General features: G+C 44.1%; 1 pseudogene; it reads right to left on the reverse strand.

The window, feature by feature from the left end:
- Positions 1-885: 885 nt before the first annotated feature.
- LOC144144864 (uncharacterized) lies at positions 886-7,501 on the reverse strand (annotated as a pseudogene).
- Between the last annotated feature and the right edge of the window lie 13,160 nt (positions 7,502-20,661).

The following is a 20,661-nucleotide window of genomic DNA, read 5'->3' on the forward strand; positions in this document are numbered from 1 at the left end:
TCGTATGACAGCTTGACAGGGGGTCCCAGTACCCAAGGCACACAAACAATGACAGATAATTCACGCGTACACATGCAAAACAACTCAACTAAATTACAGATGTTTTTTTGCCTGAGTAACACAATTTGAATGATGTAGACAACAGTAAAATGCGTTGTTGGGCTAGTTGGTGCATTATGAATTACGATATTTGCGCTAACTGGACATATTGTCTTCTTTTCTCTGTATGTCCAGTTAGCGCAAATTTTGTAATTCATAATGGTAAACAACGCATATAAAAACATACAAGTGTTTTTCTCCTGGTAACAAAAACCATGGAAGTGATTTAAACATGGAAAACAGTGCATATAAAAGCATATAGGTGGTTTTATTTTAGGTATGAAAAATTAATGACATTGATAAAAACATACTAGAACGTGTAAATGTTATTTTGCTGTGTAACATCAATAATTAATAAACATATTCACAATGCCAGATGGAGTCACACTAACATCTAAATGATAATGATGCTCTACTAGTGTACACCATAGCAAAAATATTATCGTTCACAAAGAATTCAACTCGAAAAAAAGAATGTAGTAATTGGCAGTGTTTTTTTCTCAAAAAGAGAAAGTAATGTGAAGTGATGTGTGCTTGTTAAGCATGTGTTTAGTGACGTGCAATCATACAATAAAACTGTAAACAAGAACATTTGAATGCGAAAAAGTTAGGGGTAGCACATAGTAATTATTTCATTTATTTATTTCATTTATTTCCACCTTAAAGGCCCGAAGGCATTACATAAGGGGGGGCGTACAAGGTATGAATTTCTGCTCAACCAGGAACACAAACAGCAGGTTTGTCACAGATTATCAAATTATCACAGCTTCTCTAGTACATGTCACATTTTGTGTTGCCAGAACATGCAGCCTTAGCCTGCTCGGTATATGTATAAACCAAGGCATGCTACAGATTAGAAGGTGTTATGACACTTGTGCACAGATGCAAGTAAAATCATTCATGTAAACAGGTTTAGCAACAACGAATGGCAATTTCGGGGAAGCCTTGTTATAATTACATAATTATTGGCATAATTACCAGCAGACAAAATAAAGTGAATGAGGTAAAGTGAGGTGCGTGAGTGACTGGTATGGTATCAGGCGCAAACCAGGCAGTTGTCACATGGACGAGTCCTTTCTCCTTTATGGTGAAACGTTGAAAGTTGCCCACATTTCGCCTGCACGTTTACCCACCCTTCCTCGTGTTTTCCAACTTTCTGTGTGACCCCGAGCTCGTTGCACTGCTTTCAAGCGAAGTCGCCTTGCTGCACAGCTGGTGGCTTGATTGGAACAGCCTTTGGTAGGGGAGCCTCGGATGACTAAGCCATTTGATGAGCTGGGGCATCCACTTACCAGGATCTGGTATGCCTGCTGAAGGTGTTGGTAGGCTTCCCCTTTCTTGTCTTCATCTTTGCAGTTCATGATAACACTGGCGATCCGGTGTAGTGCATCAGTTAGTAGGCGTCGGGTCTTCTTGCTGGTTTCCCGCACCGTTTTTGGAAGCTCTGCCACAGTTGGCGCTGCGTCTGTTGCATCACAGTCCATGCCAGCATCAGACGTACATGGTGCGTCCCAGTCACTTGGTGCAGCAGGAATGTCTCTGTGAAGACTTAGCAATGGCCCTTCGGTGTACCCTTTAGGTAGCCTTGCAAATGACCATTCACTAAAGAACCGAAAAATAGCGAAGTGCTTGCTTGGCAGCTTGTGCCTCATGAAATCCTCACATGTGCAGCATGGAATGCTTAAGTCAACACTGTAAGGAACATCCGCTGTGCTAGACTTTACACGAAAAATGCTGCCGCATGCTGACTTGGCCACGTCCTCCAGCTCATATTCTTCTGCCATGTCTATACGAGCCATGATGTGCTTGATCACTTTCGGACGTCTATTGTGCAGGTAGGTTGGCACATACTCATGGTAGATGCGGTACGAGGAGGATCTTTCTACGTTCTTCTGGATGAAGACGCTCTGTCGTTCTGGCAGGAACTGTTTTATCACCGTGGTGATCAGGCTTGACAAGCTCCTTTTGCCGCGGCTCCATTTCAGGTAGTACTCCTTGAGGAGTCTGCTGTGTGTCTCAATGCCATTGTTAGTTGTGATGACAACAGCAAACTTGTTTCGGTGAAACTGCACCCACATTTTCGCTACTGGCATCCACTGGGTCTCAAAATATGCCACCACCTTGGGGTTCTGCCAAAAAACAGAAGCTTTTAGAGAGCTGTAGGCTTTGTCGCATTCCTCTTGAGAGTTTGAGTTTGCGACTCTCCTGAAATGGTTCAGGAGAGCGTCTTTTTGGTCTGGTGGTACATCATTTTCTCTCCGTTTCACCCACCTTTCCCATGCCTGCTCGCGATGGAAGTTGCAGAGCATAATTTCGCTTTCTGGAAAGGTGTCTCGGATTGCGGCAATCTCTGCTTGACAGCAGTCAATCATCCCGTATTCTGGTGAGAAGTTTTTGTTCCAGTTCTTAAAAACAGCCAGAGCCTCACCAATACATGCTGCCGTTTCGAATTGCACCACAAAAACACCAGCTATCATGTAGTTTGTCGGTGTCTTAACTACTAAAAAAAAAGTGGCAGGCTGTAGTCAGTTGTCTTATTCGTGGCATCTAAACAGGTAACATTATTACCGTACTGCGTGAGCAGTTGTTGCATGAAGTGCGATTGGTAGCAGAAAAGCAAGGTTTGTTGGCCCTCCTTTGCCAGCAAATTTTCAACGTTGACGTGTTCGTCTTCATTGCAAGAACCTCCACTTGCCTTGTCAGGTTGACAGTATGGCCGGAAGAAGACCTTAGAGGTTTTTTCCTCTGCTTGCAGCTCAGATACCATCTGAATTACGTTCTCTTGGTCAAGATTACTGCAGCGTTCCTTCCTCAAGGCCTCCTGGATGTGGTTGGCAACATCTTTTGAGGTTGGGTAAAATGCTCTGCAAGTGGTGTCAGGTTTTTCTTTACCCGCAAACAGCACATCCTGAACATAATACTTCAGGAATTTCTTCACCTCGTTCACAGATGTGATTCCTTCGCGAACAAGGTCACCAATGCGATTGATGATGTTCTGGTCCACTGCCTGGCCATGCTTTGTGAAATGGTCAAAGTCGTGTTCCGTATGAGCTGCCATTTTTGACATCGTGATGTACAGTCTTATCTCGGACCTTGGTGGCTGGTTGCTCGCAAGCTGTGTCGTTAACTTCTTCAGGGCCATTGATTTTGCCGTGACAACCTTGTTTTTGGAGCCGCCTTGGACGTCAATCTAGAAGCATTAAGTTCATGTTATTTTCATTCACTGTATATCATGACCTGGCAAAAGCACTTTTTTTTGTGGATATATACCGAATGTATATGTCCACCGCACCGCACCACAGAGATTTATTTGGGTGGCTTGTTTGATGTTGATGCAGATTTAACTAAGTGACAGCAAAAGAAAGGGTGAAATCCCAGCACACAGGCCTAGCATGATTGTTTTCCACCTCCATCAAGAAAATTACCATTGTGGACGGGATTAAGCTTACGTGCTTATGCTCAAGAGCACAGTGATTTGGCCTAAACATGACCGGATTTTTAAGTAGCTACAGACCCAAGCATAATGATTCCTGTGCGCAAAAAAAGTGAGGATCAAACAAACCGCTAGCAATTACAGTGGCTTCGGAAATCATTAAAAAAGCCAAACAAGCTGAGTGGCTTTTTCATCTGCTCTACTTTGGCTATGGGTGCTTCTTCAGCCTGTCACAGTGGTTATATTTCCTTTTTTTCTCAGGTGACCGCACTTAGTTTTTGCAAATTTATCGTGGGGTGTGCACTTTTGCTGGGGCTCAACTGAGTGCTTAAAGGATTTTTTTTAATCCATAGTTTTAATGAGCACGTTATTGTATGTGATAGTTTATGTTGAGGCTGCTGTGCAAGACCACCAGCCGCAGGGCAAAGGTTTTCTCGGGTTTTCTGACTATGGTGTGCGAGCAGGGGCTGAAGAAGATATTTTGAAGATAGCTCCGGCTCTCATATCGCAAGCATTACGAGAGGTCATACCCTACTTTCCCATTTGTGGGCTTGTAAGCCACTTCGAAGGGGCCTTGACAAATTTGGCACATATTCTAATGAAGGAGCCACACCTGTTAAAGAAGTTTGTGCCTTTGAGGGCAAAAAAATATTTTTGAATGGGCAAGAGCCGGATCCGAACTGACCAATACAATGCAATATGTACTGATCGCTACTATAGATACTAATTGGTAAAGGTTGGTACTGCCATACAACTGTTGAATTTTACGTCAGTAGTTGCAGATTGCACTGTGAGTGGAGCAAGGTTGGCGAAGCTGTGAATTTAATTCAGTGCCACCTAACAGCCTGCACCATCCCCACTCACCAGTTGTTTTAAACGCTGGCTACCGTAAGTACCGGCTGTGATGGGCAGTTCGCTATCTATAAAGCCGCTCGTGGATTAGAACAGAAACAGGAAAATGAGTTATTTCTCAATTATTTTAATAAATACTGTACCTGATCAAATGAACACTGCTAGAGAATGTTGTTCGTTGCACCATAAGTATGAGAAAAAAAGAATCTACTTCATGATATCCTTGCGTTTCTACCTATACAACTCACTGGCTTTTATTGGCGCCCTTGGCAGCTTATGCTTCATCAGAAGATACTTGCTGGCCACTAGGTAGTACTAGGAAGGGAATTTTTTCCCCACTAAACTGCAGGTTCAAAAGCTAATAACGATTGTTAGCATCAATGCGACTCCCAACAGAAGCCAACATGCAGTACCTAGCTTTGAAGGCTACGATGGCACGAAAAAAATGGCTGTAATTTATTGTGTAAGCCTTTAGTATTGAACTTATTGTCCCTGCACATAAATGTACAGTTGGTAGTAGCACTTTGTTTTTTGGCTGTGATAAAGCAAAATTGGCTTTACTAATTTTATGGTTTGCTTGACGTATGACAACCTTTAAAAGGGATGGGAGCATTTTGAAGAAACCTTCTTTAATGTGTGCCTACCAGCTTCAACATAAAACTAATAAGTATGTAGCAGCTTTTAAATTGTTTTAGGAAAAGCAGCGGTACCACAGAACACATTGTATATAATGTTATCACTGAAATGACTGCTTGCTATACGTACCGCATAGTCAGGGAAGACTTGAACTTTCTTTATGTGCATCGTTGCAACACAGCCCTTCTTCTTTGTGCCTTGGATTTTGATGCGTCTCTTTTTGAAAGTTTCAGCTGTCCAGTCTCCATGTTGTTGTTCAGCAGCATTCTGTACAGCCTAAAAACCGTAATCAGAAACATTCTCAACCAGGAAAAAAAACGAACGTTACAAATCATATAAAAACAAGTTTGTCACATGAACACATTAACAAAGGGATGCCTACAGTAGTTGAGTTATACAACCAGAAGTTTCTATTCAGTTGGTGTGACAATGTTGTGCAAGGAAGTATCCAAGCATACTAATTCACTTTGCTCGCAATGATATGAAGGTGGTGATTAGTGAAGTAAAAAAAGCATTAAATGCTCTAACTACTGTTTACTGCATTTCAAACAGGTACACATGTTTGGTGAGCTCTAGAGAGTTTTGTATTGCTACGTCATCTCTAGATTATTCTCTCGAACCCACTTGCAATGAACCTAATGTAGATGGTGACATACTTAGCATTTATGCTTGAACATAAATATTATTTTTAGTTATAGGTGCTGCTTTTTTTGCCTCTTTCAGATTCCTTAGGCTATCCAGATTTATTGTGAAAACTAAACTTGGTCCAGTATTATATGGTAACTGGGTTATTGAACCACACATTGTATGGGGATGTTGGTGGCACTGCGATTGCATGCCTGCAGTTGGGACATGAAAATTAAGCTTGAACACGTACAAAATCAGCAACAAAGGTACTTTGGTTGCTTCTGGCTGGCTCAGTATTAATATGTACTTGGTAGACACACAAAAGTTTAAGTGAGCAAAGCTGCTCACATGTAAGAGCTTCTTCAAAAAATAGCTTATCTAACTGGTATATGTTTATCTATAGCAAAAAAATTACGCAAACAAGAACTGCCTTTTGATAACCCTATATATTTTCTTTTCTTTTTAAAATTTTTGAGCTGAATTCACAGAGTTTTGAATAATAGATTTAGTTTCACAAAAGAACAAAATTCACTCAGAGCTATTGGCATGCATCCAAGGCATGGTTCACGACAGTATACAAAGAAGCTCCACGTACGTTGCTATTCTTCTCATATGCATTTTTTTACTTTTATGCCAAAAAATAATCACATTTCGCGTCTAGAGAATTCAAGTGGGGTTTCAGGGATGGACAGAATATTGGTGGAGGTTACCAATAGTTGTCACTGATATCAGCAACCTACATTGACAAATGCATATTTTGAAATTGGAGAATGACCTAATTAAGTTCTAGATATAAGTACCTGGCAATACCCATGTTATTCTTATATTTATTTTTAATGAACTTGACATAATTTTGGCCTCTAATGCTCATGAGAACGTCTGGTGAAGCAAGAGCACTAGTACTGATGCTGATTAAACAAGAATAAGCCAAAATATTTTAAAAGTTCAAAATCACCAACAAAAATTGAGCAAAAACAATTATTGAGTGTAAAAATATGTAAGTTTGCGTTCTTTTGGGTTATGTGTTTAACTTTCTATGCGTACTTACTGAAGAGGATGGCTGCCGTTCCTTTGCGTGTCTGTCTTTTCCATAAAGACATCCTTTATCAGTCAAGGCCAGCACCCGGAAAGGCATCACCAAGTTCAGTGGAACAGCTCCGCGGTTCATGGAGAACATCAGCTTCACTGCATGCAGATTTGCACCAATGGGTCACTTCGTGCTGTTTGTGTGCTCCCCTGAAACTCTATGTACACTAAAATTTGCCATATTGTGTCAACCTTACTAAAGAGAATGCATGGTAATTTTTTTTTATTTCCGATTTTTCTCCCTGACACTCTGCCGTAGTCTTGCGGCTCGCCTCGATAGCCACTGTCCAACTTTTTTTATTATCCAACTCTTTTCCCCTTCGGTCTGCTAGCTGTTTTTTAATGCGCCTTTGTGCGTGCTTGTGTATTCACCCGTTCAGAATCGAACGTTCCGACCTAAAAGTTCAATTAAATTAGCATAGCACGCCTTTGAAAGGACACCGACATATTTTTGAAAAAAAGAAAAATCGCAGTCGGACCTTGGTTTTTGTTTGGCTTCACCGTGAAGCAGCGTCAACGTGCTGTGAAGCCAACTTCAGCTTTAAGGAGAGGTCTTTCAGCGCGTTCGTACGCGCGTTTCCGTGTTTTTTTTTTTCTTGGCTTAGTACGTTAGTACTTGTACGCCGCGCTTTTTATTACGCTACTATGTCGTTTCTTTACAACCCAGCTGTAAACATGGATGAATTACTGCAACAAACTTAAAAAGCTTGGAACTTTTGACTGCTTTACGGATACCAAGCCGCACTTGTAGATAATTTCTAAATGCATTGTACCATGCAGGTAGATAAGAGGCAGCATTTGGTTCTAGGTCGTACTCACGTTTAGCAGGTTCGTCCAGGCTTTCTTGGTCAGCGTGCCGGAAATTGGTCACTTTGAAGGAAACCCCGAGACCGAGGAGTGATCTTTCGAGTTCTTCGAGCTCATTGTCTGTTCTCACGTAGCCACGCCAGTTGTATTCATCATTTTCGAGGTCGAGTAAATGCGATCGCACTATTGCCTTATCGCCAAATGAAACACAGCCTTCGGCATTCGTCATTTTTAGTCCCTGGACGCGAGCACGGTGTCGTGATGTCGTTCCTGGAAAAACTGGCGCTCTACTGCTTCCGCGTGCGCAGAAGCGTCCAAATGAATGTCGAGGCTTTCTCCACGGCTGCTTTATTTATCAAACGCACATGCAGTGGCGTAGCCGGGGGGGTGGGGGGGCAGACCAGGGGGCGGGGTGCTTGAGAACAACCTTGCCACCCCCCCCCCCCGCCCCCGCGAAAAAAAAAATACTGGCTACGCGCCTGGTACAAAGGACAAGCTGAAGGAACGCACAGAAACGGCAGTCGTACCGAACTATAGTTTTTGCAAGAGCCGGGCCGTTGCACTAGGTCCGTAGAAAAGAGGGCGGGGGGAAGAGTGGCCTAGGGGCCAGGTCCCCCCCCTCACACACACACACACACACACACACACACACACACGCTTTAATGAATATTTCTAGAAAAAAAGGGGGAGCAGGGCTTCTGCCAGCCCGCCACGCCAAGAAACTTGCGCAGCTGCTCGCCATGTGCAAGACTGAGCAGACCCATCCGTGCCCATGACCTACGGCGATGAGTACATGGACCGAACGGGCCACCGCGACCGATCACAAAAGAACAAAGGACGCCGCACCTGATAGTCGGAGAGCAGCGGCTGCGCTCCACGTTGCCGCCTCTGAGACCCTTCCGGCCACGGCAGACATGCGGTCTTGTAGCAGCTTTCCGAAAAAAATGCGCATCGGGTTCATCGACAAGCACAGAACGATTAAACGATTCTCTGTGTGAAATACTAAAACAGTTACAGAATTGTCAGCTGTGTAGCATTTCTACGCCGCTTCTGTTCATTTCTGTTCATTTTGAGTCTTTTGCAGCCAGATTGATGGGTTTCTACGATTTATTTTTTCGTTTGTTTGCTTTCTCCGGCTTATTTCATTTCTGTCTTTATAACGTGAGTGCGGCGAATAAGTTGTACTTTTTATTTCGTTATTTCATATCTAGCGTCGTTTATATTCTTATGTTTACTTCTACAAATGATCCATTTTGTGCGCTTTTTTGTCCAAATGCAAAGCCAGAGTCCTTCAATAGGCAAGGCGTTGTACGTCTTAATTTCTTGCGCAGTTTGCTTTTTTTTAATTTTGTCTTAATCGCGTGATTGTGCTGATTAAAAAGAACTTAATTTTTGATATCGTAAGTTCATGTTTTAGTTTTTTTTAATTTCCTCCCACAAATCATCTACGTTTATTGTGCGCCAATTGTGAGTTTTGGCGCACATTCAAGGCATGGCACAGTTTTGTGCTCTGGGGTACAGGGTAAAGAATGCTGATGAGTTAAAAATTATATTCAATATTCTTTGCTAACCTTCAGTCAGCTGCACATTGTAGTGCAAACAATTTATTTGGGGCACACGGTTTGCGAATATACTACTGACAGCAGGCGTGTTTTGGTGCGAATTTTATCATCGACGCCGAAGATTTGGCTGCTAGCGTATAGTTGTTTTTTTCTTCTAATATTTCTTCGTAACGACAGAACTAGTTGCGCGCCGGATCAATTGCACATTCTGCGCTTGCGATCGACCACCGCTAACAAGCGCAGCTTTCACCGCTAGCGCCGACAGGCTTTGCCGCAATGCACCTGTGACGTGCGGCGAAAGGACAGGAGGAAGGAGCTGAAAAAATATGAGCGCTACAAGAACAACGGACGAGAAAGCCAAGCAGCTGGCGTATTTGTCGTCCCTTTCTTTTCGTACGCTGTCCTTGTAGCGCTCATATTTTTATAATTTATTTTGTAAATATCATAGACCAACTCAACCAAAAACACGTTTCGAAGAGAAAGGTGTTTTAGGAGAGCACTTTAATTTCAAAATATTTGTTCCTATTAAAGGCTATTCCAATAAAACAGCTTCAAAAGCAGAATTTCATATTCTCGCACCCCAGGTCTCTGCAGAAACTCCTATAAGAAATTCAACTAGGAGGGTTGCGGGCTTTTAGTTCAGACATTTTGTTCCTATCTTAAGACCGCCATTTGTTTAGTGGTAGGAAATATGATTACATTTCATACCGAGCATGGCAGAAAAAACAGGAAGCAGCAACAACAACTCAAACAAGCTGTTTTGATACGACAGTTGAAGTAAGGTCAAGTGGTCGGCTTCATCCATCTTGCACAAAAACGGAACCGATGGCTGTTTAATAAGTGGATGCCCTCCCTGGTTTACTTGGCTTTGCATTCTGGCTGCCTGTTTGTGGAATTCACCCATGCGTATTCTAATTCCTGTGTGGTGGTAGTGTTGTTCCTCATACAACAATATTGTAGTAATGATGTGCACTGTCTGACCTTTTGAATAAAGCCAAGATGTAGGTTGTATACATAGTAGGGCTGGGCGTCGGTTAAAAGTTTTAATCTGATTAACCCGCTAGCTTTTATCTGTTACTTAATAAATGAATTGGTAGCGTTGATTTCGAAAGAAAAGTTACCAAAAATAATATTTTAATGGTATCCATACAACAACAACAATGATAATAATAATAATAATAAAATGCTTCTCTGCCCTATCAGTTTTAATCGCTTTCATCTCTGAGCATACTTGCATTGGTTTCTGTTGTAATGTCAGGCGGGTTATTTGACACAAATATGGTCCTCGACACGCACACAATTCCAATGCGGCACTCCTGTTTCGGTTTGCTTACATGACTTCAACCGACTAAAAAATTAATCGCAACTAAAGCATTAATCGGAAAGTTGATCGGTTAATCGCCCACCCCTAATACATAATCCATTCAAAAGCACCACATAACATTCAACGACCCGCAATTTGTGCCTTTCGTAATTTGCACTGGGGACAAAAATTAAAATTTGCCACAATATGCTGGAAACACCTCAAACACAGGAATGTAAAAGGGATCACCAGCACTTTCTTTTCAGTGGGTGTGTTGATAATAGCTGAATTGTTTTTGTACCACCTTCAGAAGTTATAAGGGGACAGTGCATTCCCATTAGGTGAAGCAAAAGCCACTGAATGAAGATATTTACTTGCTCAAAGGGCACTGCATGCAGTTTTTGTTTCTCTTCTAATAAAGCCTTTGCACTTTATTCAGTATAGAAGCCACACCCCCATGCATGATAGTTTTGATATAGATACAGTTCTGTTACCTGTGCTTGTGATGTCGGCTCAGAAAAAACTTCACTGAAACAAACATTGAAGCCAACGTGTTCTGAGGCCCTGTTGCACCCAACACTGACTCTTTTTTTTTCAGGAAATTCGATTGCAATAAAAAGTTGTGCCCAAACAGCCTCGTATCTTTTCCCATTTCTTTTGTGCATTTACTACTCACTTTTTCTCCATAGATGTTAACTCTGGATGGCTAGTGTTAGTCTCACTTGAAGCTTACGGCCTAATTATTCGATGAAGCCATGCAGACTTTTAGTGGGTGATGTACTGGGTCTCTCATGTAGCTGACCGATGTGGACTTTTGGGCGACTTCACACGTGTAAAGTGCAAAATTTGGATGAGAGACAAAGAAGGATGGCATGAACAAGTGCTACTTCCAACTAGTATTTATATTAGTAAGATACATTCGCATATATACCGGCAAAATTCTGACAAGAGACAAAGGATGACAGGAACAAGTGCAATTAAGTATTACTGCTATAGTACAATAATGTATATACAGAAACCATGCGAACATCAGTAAAAAAGCAAATTCCAGCACTCAAAACTGTTATGCACAGACACATGATAATATTTGTGATGCAGCTCATGCCCTGATGTACAAAGTATAACTAGAGATCGGAACTTTAGGCAAAATTCCCATTTTTTTTCCTGGAGTCCCTGTAAACTTTGTTCAACATATAAGCACGAACTACAGGAATTAAATTAATCAACTGTTGATAGTGCCTATAAGGGCCTATTTTTAGATTCATGTCTGTATTGGCTTTTTGTTGCCCTAAAAATGCCTTTTTAGGCTTGCTGAGTCCATTTTACGTAACGTGTTGCCCCAAAACATACCATCAGAGTCAACTCTTCAGAACCTATACCTGCTACCAGTGTGCAAAGACATTATGAAAATTCACAACTTAGTGACTCATGCATATGGATTTCAGTGGACAGGGTATTACATGTTTCCAGATGGAAAAAGTGTGAGGGCCACTCCAACTTAGAAGCCTTTGGAGAGAAACTTCCTCCTCTTGGAAACTGCAAGGAAGGGGGCAATTGCATCGGCAACTCTGAGGGCAGAGATTTTTGAGTCATAAAGGAGCCATGAAGAGAAAATGCAAGTTGGTTTTATTCTAAAGATTTCGTGTTTTATAGTGCCCCCAGCGCTTGTCCGGATACAAACGGTGCTGAGAAATTAAACAATTTAGGTTAAAATTTTCCCGCTCAATCGTGCGTTTCCGTGGTCCCAATTAAATGACATCACAGGAACCGACCGCTCTGCAGCCTAGAGTACCTTCATTCACGCATCCGCCGTACAGGGTAGAGACACGTATACGCTGGCGCCGCCATTTTCGGTTGCTCGCTCGCCGCCGAAGCAAGTCATTGTGTCAAAACCGCGCTAAAATTATCGCCGCAACGCGGTTTACTGAAGAAGTTTGAATCATATCGTCTGTTTCGCGTTGCTAGGTCTCGTGGGAAACGAAAAGAATAACGCGTTGAGCCCGTTGGTCCAATTGCGGCGGCACGGGACCGTTCAAAGGTTGTCTCCACCCTGTACAGCGGTGTTGGTTTGTTCCCGCGTTTCTTTACGTTCCGTAACCTAGATGGCGCCACCATACCATGGCAAGCGTTTGGTTTGTTTTGGCCCGCATTTAAACCTGGCTTGTTTTTGTTCTGGGAGAAAATATTCGTTCCCTGAAACAGTGCTCGCTCGACAAATGGGGTCACGTAAGACACCGTTGCTTGCGTCAATCGGCCAGTGTCGTCTGAGACAACCCCAAGCCCCGTAGTGCTGTGCAGCTAAACCAAGCATGCTGTGCGCAGTACGAACAGCAGAACGCATCAGTACTTCTATGTTTACATGTGCTTTCGTAACTTCCACTGTTTGTCCCATCATTCTTATTGCTTTGTAAAGAATGTGCCCTAAATTTAAGCGCAAATCGCTCGTTCGTCTAGTTTGTAAGCTCTACCTAATTTGCGTCTGCTTCTGCCAGCCTCCGCCAATCGCAGAGCTTAGCTCATGTGACATCATAGGTTCTGTTGCGGGAAATGAGCTGCTGGGTCGCATGACCATTCCCGTTTTTCCTAATTATGTAGCTTATTTGAGCGAAGTTTACGTTAAAAGTGGTGTCAGTATGATTCTAACGAGACAATCTTTTGAATGAACCAAACTTGTGTTTTCTCTTCATGGCTCCTTTAAGAAAGCAGCAGGACCTGAAGGCCGTAATTTCGCAGAGTCTGGTATGGCGAGGGGAAACTGTGGTCGGCAAAGTGGTTAGAAGCATTCAGGCTGTGTCTTTGCAATCACCGGATAGAAATATTGAATAGTGACCATGAATATGCTGGAAGACTCAAAGCATGTTCCTGTCCCAGTGCTTTACTGCCAGTGCTGTTAACTTTTTGGGGGGCAAAGTCGCCAGGACGCTTCCTAAAAGTCGCCAATTATAACGAAAAGTCGCTAAGCAATGATGATGATGATTACTTTTTTACATGATGATTACAACCCTGACCGGGCATGCGTCAGGGTTGAGGATGCCAAGGGCTGGAGTTGCAGACCATGACAGGAGGGCCTGCACGAGGAGCGAAAATTTTGAGGCCATGCTCGCTGCGGTAGCGTGCCCCCTGGCATTGTGGGTGGGCGTGCCCCCTGGCATGGCATTGTGTAGGTGGGCTTCTGGTTTCCACCTATAAAGCCTGTTGGTTGTGTTAGTGTCCAGTCCTGCTGTCAAACTTCTTTTGGGACTTGCACTGCCCTGGAGTGTACCACCGTGGATTCCTTGGAATTTATGTTGTCCATAAAAAATCCTAGTAAATCGTTACAAGCCCCTGAAGCTGGCTGGCAAGTGGGCATTTGTTTAGCGACCACTGTTTAGGGGCACAGTAGGCTGGCTGTTACAGAGGCTACGAAGAAAAAATACAAGGTTCGTTCATTAAAAAGACTTCTTTGCCCAAAAAACAAATGACATCAATTTTATTGTAAACTTCAAACAAATAAGATAGTACAGAAAATGTGTAGAGCAGTGGAAGTTCCATACACACTTTCCAGCTATTTCTCTATGACATCACAGAATCTTGTTTGTGCAATTTACAGCCACCAACCTTGCAATTTACAGCCACGCCTTGAACAGTGGAGGGCAGCATGCAGCACTGCAAAGCACAGTGAGAGATCGGGGAAAAAGTGTCTGTGACAATATGGGGGAGGCGTTGAGGGCGCAGAGCCAGCCACTCTTTCTGGACTCTTCCTGGACCTCTGTGTTGTTGTGAATTTTGTTTTTCTTGTTTCTTTTTTTTTGCCAGGCCGTCATTGTAACGGCCACCCGTTTCAAAGGGAAAGGCACCACTGCATCATCATCATCATCGCAGCGCCACAAAGGCTTGATCCTGTTTTGGCGTCACTTTTCGAAGCTTGTTCCGAGCACTACCCTGTTTCACAATAATTTATGCCTGTTTAGCACACTGTAATTCAATTTCTCAAAGTCTCCAAAAAAGTCGCTAAGACTCCAAAGAGATAGAATTGTCGCTAGCACGACTGAAAACACGCTAAATTTAGCGACTTTCTCGCTAAGTTAACACCACTGTACAGTGGCTAGAATTGAAACTAAAGGAAGTGACGGCTAGGTTGACAGAAACTCTATCATCAAACAAACGCCAAAATGAACCTACCGCTGCAGTTGGGCGTACTTGCGCAATAGTGATAAAAAACACTTTGCCGCAGTGCATAGCTTTTTGATGCTACGCGACAAAAGTAAAAACAACAAAAAAGCCCACGGCTCAGGAAGTGACGAAAATGTCTTTATCACGTGACCTTTGGCTGTGTCGTCACGACCTCGATCTGTTGATGGCCGGAGAGAGCGTCCCTTTCTGACAGCACCCATAGATGGCGCCCTAGCAAAAATTCTGATAGAAACTTGTATTAGTCTTATACATTTTTGTATTAGGTGTATAAGACATGTATTAGTCTTATACAAACTTGTATCGGTTTTATAAGTTTCATATACAAGTTGTATTAGTTTAATACAAATACACCTATTAGTTTGTATTAGTTTGCAAATACTAATAGATCTGATAGACCTGAGTCTAATACGAACTAATAGAGACGTATTGGTTTTAATAAAAACTAATACAAATGGACCCGCAAAATGCGATTTCCTGAATTTTTATTTTTTCTGGAAAATCACAAGCCAAAAAAGGTTGAAATGATCGCCCTTGAGCAATAATGTTTATTTGGTATATTATTATGAAGCGTTTTGTTCACTAACAAATCTCCGTAAATCTCCAACCAAATTCTTATGCAAAATAGGTCAACTTTTTTTTTTCATTTTCGCTCCTAAAAATGCGCTACATTAAAGGGGCACTGACACAAAATTTTGAAGGCGAGATAACTTCGGAGATAGATTGGTGGGAACACATATACATCATCTGCAAAATATCAGCGGTGAATACAGCCTAGAACATATTTAAAATCAATTTTGAAGTGTGCGAAACGCAACCGAGCGGCCAGCAGATCCACCCGCGCAAGTGTAAATAAACACCATCCAAACACGTCACGAGTTTGTGTTTGCGGCTTCCGCACTGCCGGCTCGCCGCTCCAATCGGAGGGCCGGAGGGCGGAGCTTCTGCTCTCGAGAACGAACGACCCGATCGTTGGCGGCGGAGGCGCCGTGATTTCGTCAGCTCATCGGGCAGCTGGCCGCGACCAAAGTTCTACAGCGATTCCAGGCACTCTGTTTCTATTACTGTTTATTACCATTGGACGCGGAAACGCGCCGGAGGCACGAAAAGCCCACTGAGCAAGCCGCACGGTCGCTGTGCAGGCGGTGGCCACGGCCGCGAAGTGGCCCACGCCGGCGCAGGTAGCTCGAGTGATAGCTTGTTACCGCTGCACGAAATTGTCCCCAAGTCCCGACCATGGTGGCTTACATGAGAAAGGAGTTAATGATGCCATGGCGGGTTGCATTAAAAATTGTCATCTGCACCGCTTACGAGAGCGGCACTCGAATATCCGCCGCAGTGCTAAGCCGAACACATCTGTAGGCGGACCTGTAGGCAGACCGGCCGGCTGCTCCCAGCGCGCGTCTTGCCACCCACCGTCTCGAGCGTCGCGCGCCGTTCGTTAGCCGCGGTAGCATTTGCACTCGCAGCGCCTGCGTCACATCCACGGTCGCTTTTTAATTAGGCGCCTCACGAGATCAGTACGGGGGGGCATTCGCAGAAACTGCCGTCGATGCGGATTCGACAGTGCGTGCTACGGCGGCTGTGCTCTGTAACTGTGATATCCCTCCGACGGTCACGTGGTCAGCTTTGTTCACACAAAATCCACAAAATCCATCGTTTCGCGGCACTCGTTGAAACCGAAACTGCGACTGGCCGCATTGAAAATGCCTCTAATTAAACAACCGTCGCACGCTGAAGCAAAAGAGGTTTCTACAGGTTATAAGTAGGTCACTAGCTACTTATCGCAACAAAAAAAACAAGATGCAAAATTTTTGTGTCAGTGCCCCTTTAAGAGCACTGATGGGAGCTGGGAGTGCTGCGCCAGCGATAAGCCACCTTACCTGACCTAGCGTCACTAAATAAGCTACGCCTTTATTTAGTGACGCTAACCTGACCTAAAGGCCCTTGATCGGCGTTTAAAGCAGATGATGGGACTTTAACCTGACCGTACCTGCGGGGCTGCAAGAAGAGCAGCAAGAAATCTAACGAAGCCGAAAAAACTGCAACGAAGTCAAGCCAAGCCATCCAATGGTCTTCGTTGGGTAGCCAAGATGGCGACGGTATCAAAGTGAGGCTGGCGTGTGTGTACGTTCGGGAAGAAGACGGTTAGAAGGAAGCGGCTTCTAGCGTTATTTCACATCAGACGCGTGTGCATCGCGTCATCTAGAAGTGTTGTAGATGTGTCTAACGCCCGTATAACTTTGCAAGTATGAACCAGGCCGCAGCGCGATCCATCATGGACCCGTCACCTCGCGGCTCCGGACATCTTTGCTCTGTCTGCTATGCTGTTTAACGAACGCCTGACATCGAAGAAAGCGTGTGCATCACGTCATCCAGAAGTGTTGGCGCTGTGTCTAGCGCCCGCCGAACATTGACAAATGTGATCCGGGCCGCCGCCCGACCCATCTTTGACCCGTCACCTCGCCGCTTCGGACTCCTTTGTTCATTCTCAACGGAATGCCTCACGGAGAAGAGACTCCATTCTAATCGCGTGTTGCGGAAGGGTGAATGCCGTTTTGAAGTTGCATCGAAATGGGAATGGTGTTCAATCGGCCATTAATGCGCTCGATATGTACAGTGGTGATCTCGCTAAGGGTGAACACGGGAGCGCGTGGCCGCCGGTACTATCAGATCAGCCTACCGTGCCCAGCGCGAACCATCACTCATGCGCTGTGCGTGCCGAGCGAGACTATGCTTTCAGCGCGCGCACAGCGTCATCGGAGCGTCTGCGCGTCGTCTGCTATGTTTATCGCGCGTGTAGCGGTGGAGCTCTCAGCCACTGTTTGAATGAGTGGAATCTAGAATCCACATAAAAAATGTTTCCGTGTGAGCGGTAATTCGTTCTTTAGCTCCAATACAATGGTTTTGGCACAGCAGCATAACTCGCCCACTTGTTTCAAACAGACTCAATCAAAATATCACGCAGATTTTAACAGCACTTTATTTTTGCAAGTGCTTACGAAAGTCTTTTAAATGCACGTAAAACACGCAATTCAAAGCTTTGAAGGTGGTCGCTCAAAGGTGGCGCAGGCGCTACGACCTTCATTCCATATACGGGAGAAAAATATAATCCTTTACATTTTTATATTTGGGCGTTTTCATGCAAGAATCCAGGAATCGCAGATCAAACCAAGGTACCATTACCAGACGAGACGGAACATAGCAGACGACGAGCAGACGCTCTGATGACGCGATGCGCGCGCTGAAAGCAAAATATCGCACGGCCCGCACAGCGCATGCCTGATGGTTCGCGCTGGGCACGGTAGGCTGCGCTGATAGTACCGGCGGCCACGCGCTCCCGTGTTCACCCTTAGCGAGATCACCACTGTACCTACGGCTGGACCGTACAGGTTTGACGAGCTTTTCTGATTGCATGCTGCAGCTATTTTGTGGATTCGCATTGCAATTTATTCATTCGTTCTTAATCAGGTTACGAACTTATGTAACATAAATTATTCAGCCAGATTTCTGTCAGCCAGAGGAATTTGCCTGTGTACCCTGATAATAAAATGTGTTGCCATGTTTCATTGCTTTGTTCGAACTTGCACTGGTTCTGATAGAACTAGTACACTCTGGTCGACCTATCAGACTAATACAGTCTGATAGACCTACCAGACTAATACACACTGATAGACCTAATAGACTAATACAGACTAATAGACCTAATAGACTAATACAGACTGATAGGACTAATAGGCTGATACAAACTGATAGACCTAATAGACTAATACAGACTGATAGGTCTATTAGTGGCAATAAGCATATACGTGTATTAGAATTTGTATCAGAATTTTTGCTAGGGCTATATGGGTAGTGGTAGTGCGAAGTGGGCACAGAGAATGGAAGCGAAAAAAACCCTGGAGACTTATAGGGCAGAGAAACGGGAAATTAAGAAGGAGGGATTCTATGGCAATACGAGAGGCAGGGCGTTGCTCTTCGAGGCACGGGCAGGGTGCCTGAGAACCCGGGCATACACGGGTAGCTACAGGCAGCAGGATGAAACGTGGGCATGCTGCGGCAGTGATCGGGAAACTATAGACCATATTGTCAGGAGCTGCACAGAGATACGGCCACCGCGGGGTGAGGGTGAAACAACGCTGGCGGAGGCTTTGGGATTTGGGGCGAGGGGGAACATCAACTTTAAGGGCACAGAGGTGACGAAGAGGCGACTGGAGTGGTGGTGGAGGAAAAGTAGGGAAGGGATGGGTACGCAGGCGGAGAAATCATGCGGACGAGAATTTAGAACAGCGAGGGGAGAAAATAAGAAAATAAGGGGGGTGGGGGTGATGAGTTTAAAACAGAAAAGAGGGAGAGATGGGAGGGAGGAAGCAAACCTATAGGTTAGCTAAGAGTAGGGCAAGTAAACGTAATAAAACAGGCAAGTCGGTTGCTGACAACCGACGCCCGATTCAAAGGGAAAGCCACTAATCATCATCATCATCATCACCGTATAGCAATTTCCGGTTGGACTTCACTACGATAGTCAAATATCTGTTCGGCTTCCACGGGTACGAATCAATCATATTTTTGCGTTTTATTTACTATGCTTAGGGGTTTCAAGTACCTACTGCAATCACGCTACCAAATTATTTGCCGCGAGTGAAAAAGTCGATCGCTACATATTTATTTTTTCGAAAGACTGTTTCTGAATTTCTAGATTTGCTAATTTGTTGTCATGACATATTAAGGGGATTATTTTTTTTCGGTGAGCAGTTAAGCTGATCACTAATATCTGTATGCACAACATCTGCTGTAAGTAAGTTGTTCGGGATATTAGTGAATAAACACATCAAGTGGAGAACTATACCAATCGTAACTCGGGTAAAGATTTTTATTACATTACTTAGACCACGCGTCCATTTATGGTAGACTGGAAGTCTCTCTGTACGTTTGTATATGCAAGCATGCATGCCAATAAACGGCACCATGCAGCACGTTTACCCTGCCTATACGCCTCGAGCTTTGCGATCGCTGCGCCGCCTGCCGCCGCTTCTCCGCGGAGTTGACGGGATTAGCGCTGCGCGGCCCATAGGGGCTCATGCAGTGTTTTGGTTCTCTTTCGCTTCTTTTTGCCCTTCCAAGTGCTAAAAAAACTTGTTTTGGTGACGTCTGTAAGTAAACAGTACGTTTAGGTCACTTCAAATGCCGCTGCGTCTTGGTAGGGTGCTCAAACACCAACAATAGCTATCCGGGAACGCGGCTCTGCGTCCTTCTCGGCCGCTGTTACGGGCGTCGGCGACGGCAGCCGCTGTCACCTCCGAATACGTCCGGCACAAGTGAATTTTATTGTCGCCTCGTTTAAACCTGATACTGGCACAATGAGAGGTGTGTTTTGTTTCGTAGCGCGGACAACGAATGCGGCCTCATTACGAATATATGCGTCGTAGAAAAATTTATTTCGGGGATGCGATTACCCAATACCTGATAACAACTTGTGCCTTTTATAAGAATATAGGCCATGCGAAAATGTTAAGTATATTCCAAGGCTCTGCGTCGTGAAAGATGAGCACTCATGCCTTATAGCAAGAACCAAGAAAAGTGAATTAAACCACTGAAAGATTAATGGTCTGCAAGTCCGAAAGAAACAAAATAGCTCGTACAGAAATGTAAAAAAAAAACTCAGTGCAGCTTCTGAAACGCTAAAGACGTTCGTATAAACTTAAGCCGGGTAGTACTTACGAGACCAACTAGTGTGCGAAATGCACTGCTATTTCGCGAGAGATGGGGAGGAGGAGGAGGACGCTTACGTATTGTTGTGTACGATTGCGGACCAAAATCAAGGTAAGAACGTTTTAGTAATCACACACAGAAGCTACTCGTTCACGTCACTCAAGTTTTTAGACTTCAACTAACAGCTGATCCCTCGGCGAAAGCATTTTTTGAGGTATACAAGTACAAAACTGATAAAAGGTGTCGTTAGAAGAGTGGGATATCTGATAAGGCCTTCTTGCTAGATTCTGTAGGCTCCCTGCGTCATATGACTATGCTTCGAAGAAACGTTTAGTCGCGAATGGGCATTACCGTAGAAGCCCTTCTCCGACCTG

This window comes from Haemaphysalis longicornis, unplaced genomic scaffold, assembly GCF_048455015.1.
Source record: "Haemaphysalis longicornis isolate Haplotype H1 unplaced genomic scaffold, Haemaphysalis longicornis Haplotype H1 scaffold_7, whole genome shotgun sequence".
Taxonomy (NCBI): Eukaryota; Metazoa; Arthropoda; class Arachnida; order Ixodida; family Ixodidae; genus Haemaphysalis; species Haemaphysalis longicornis.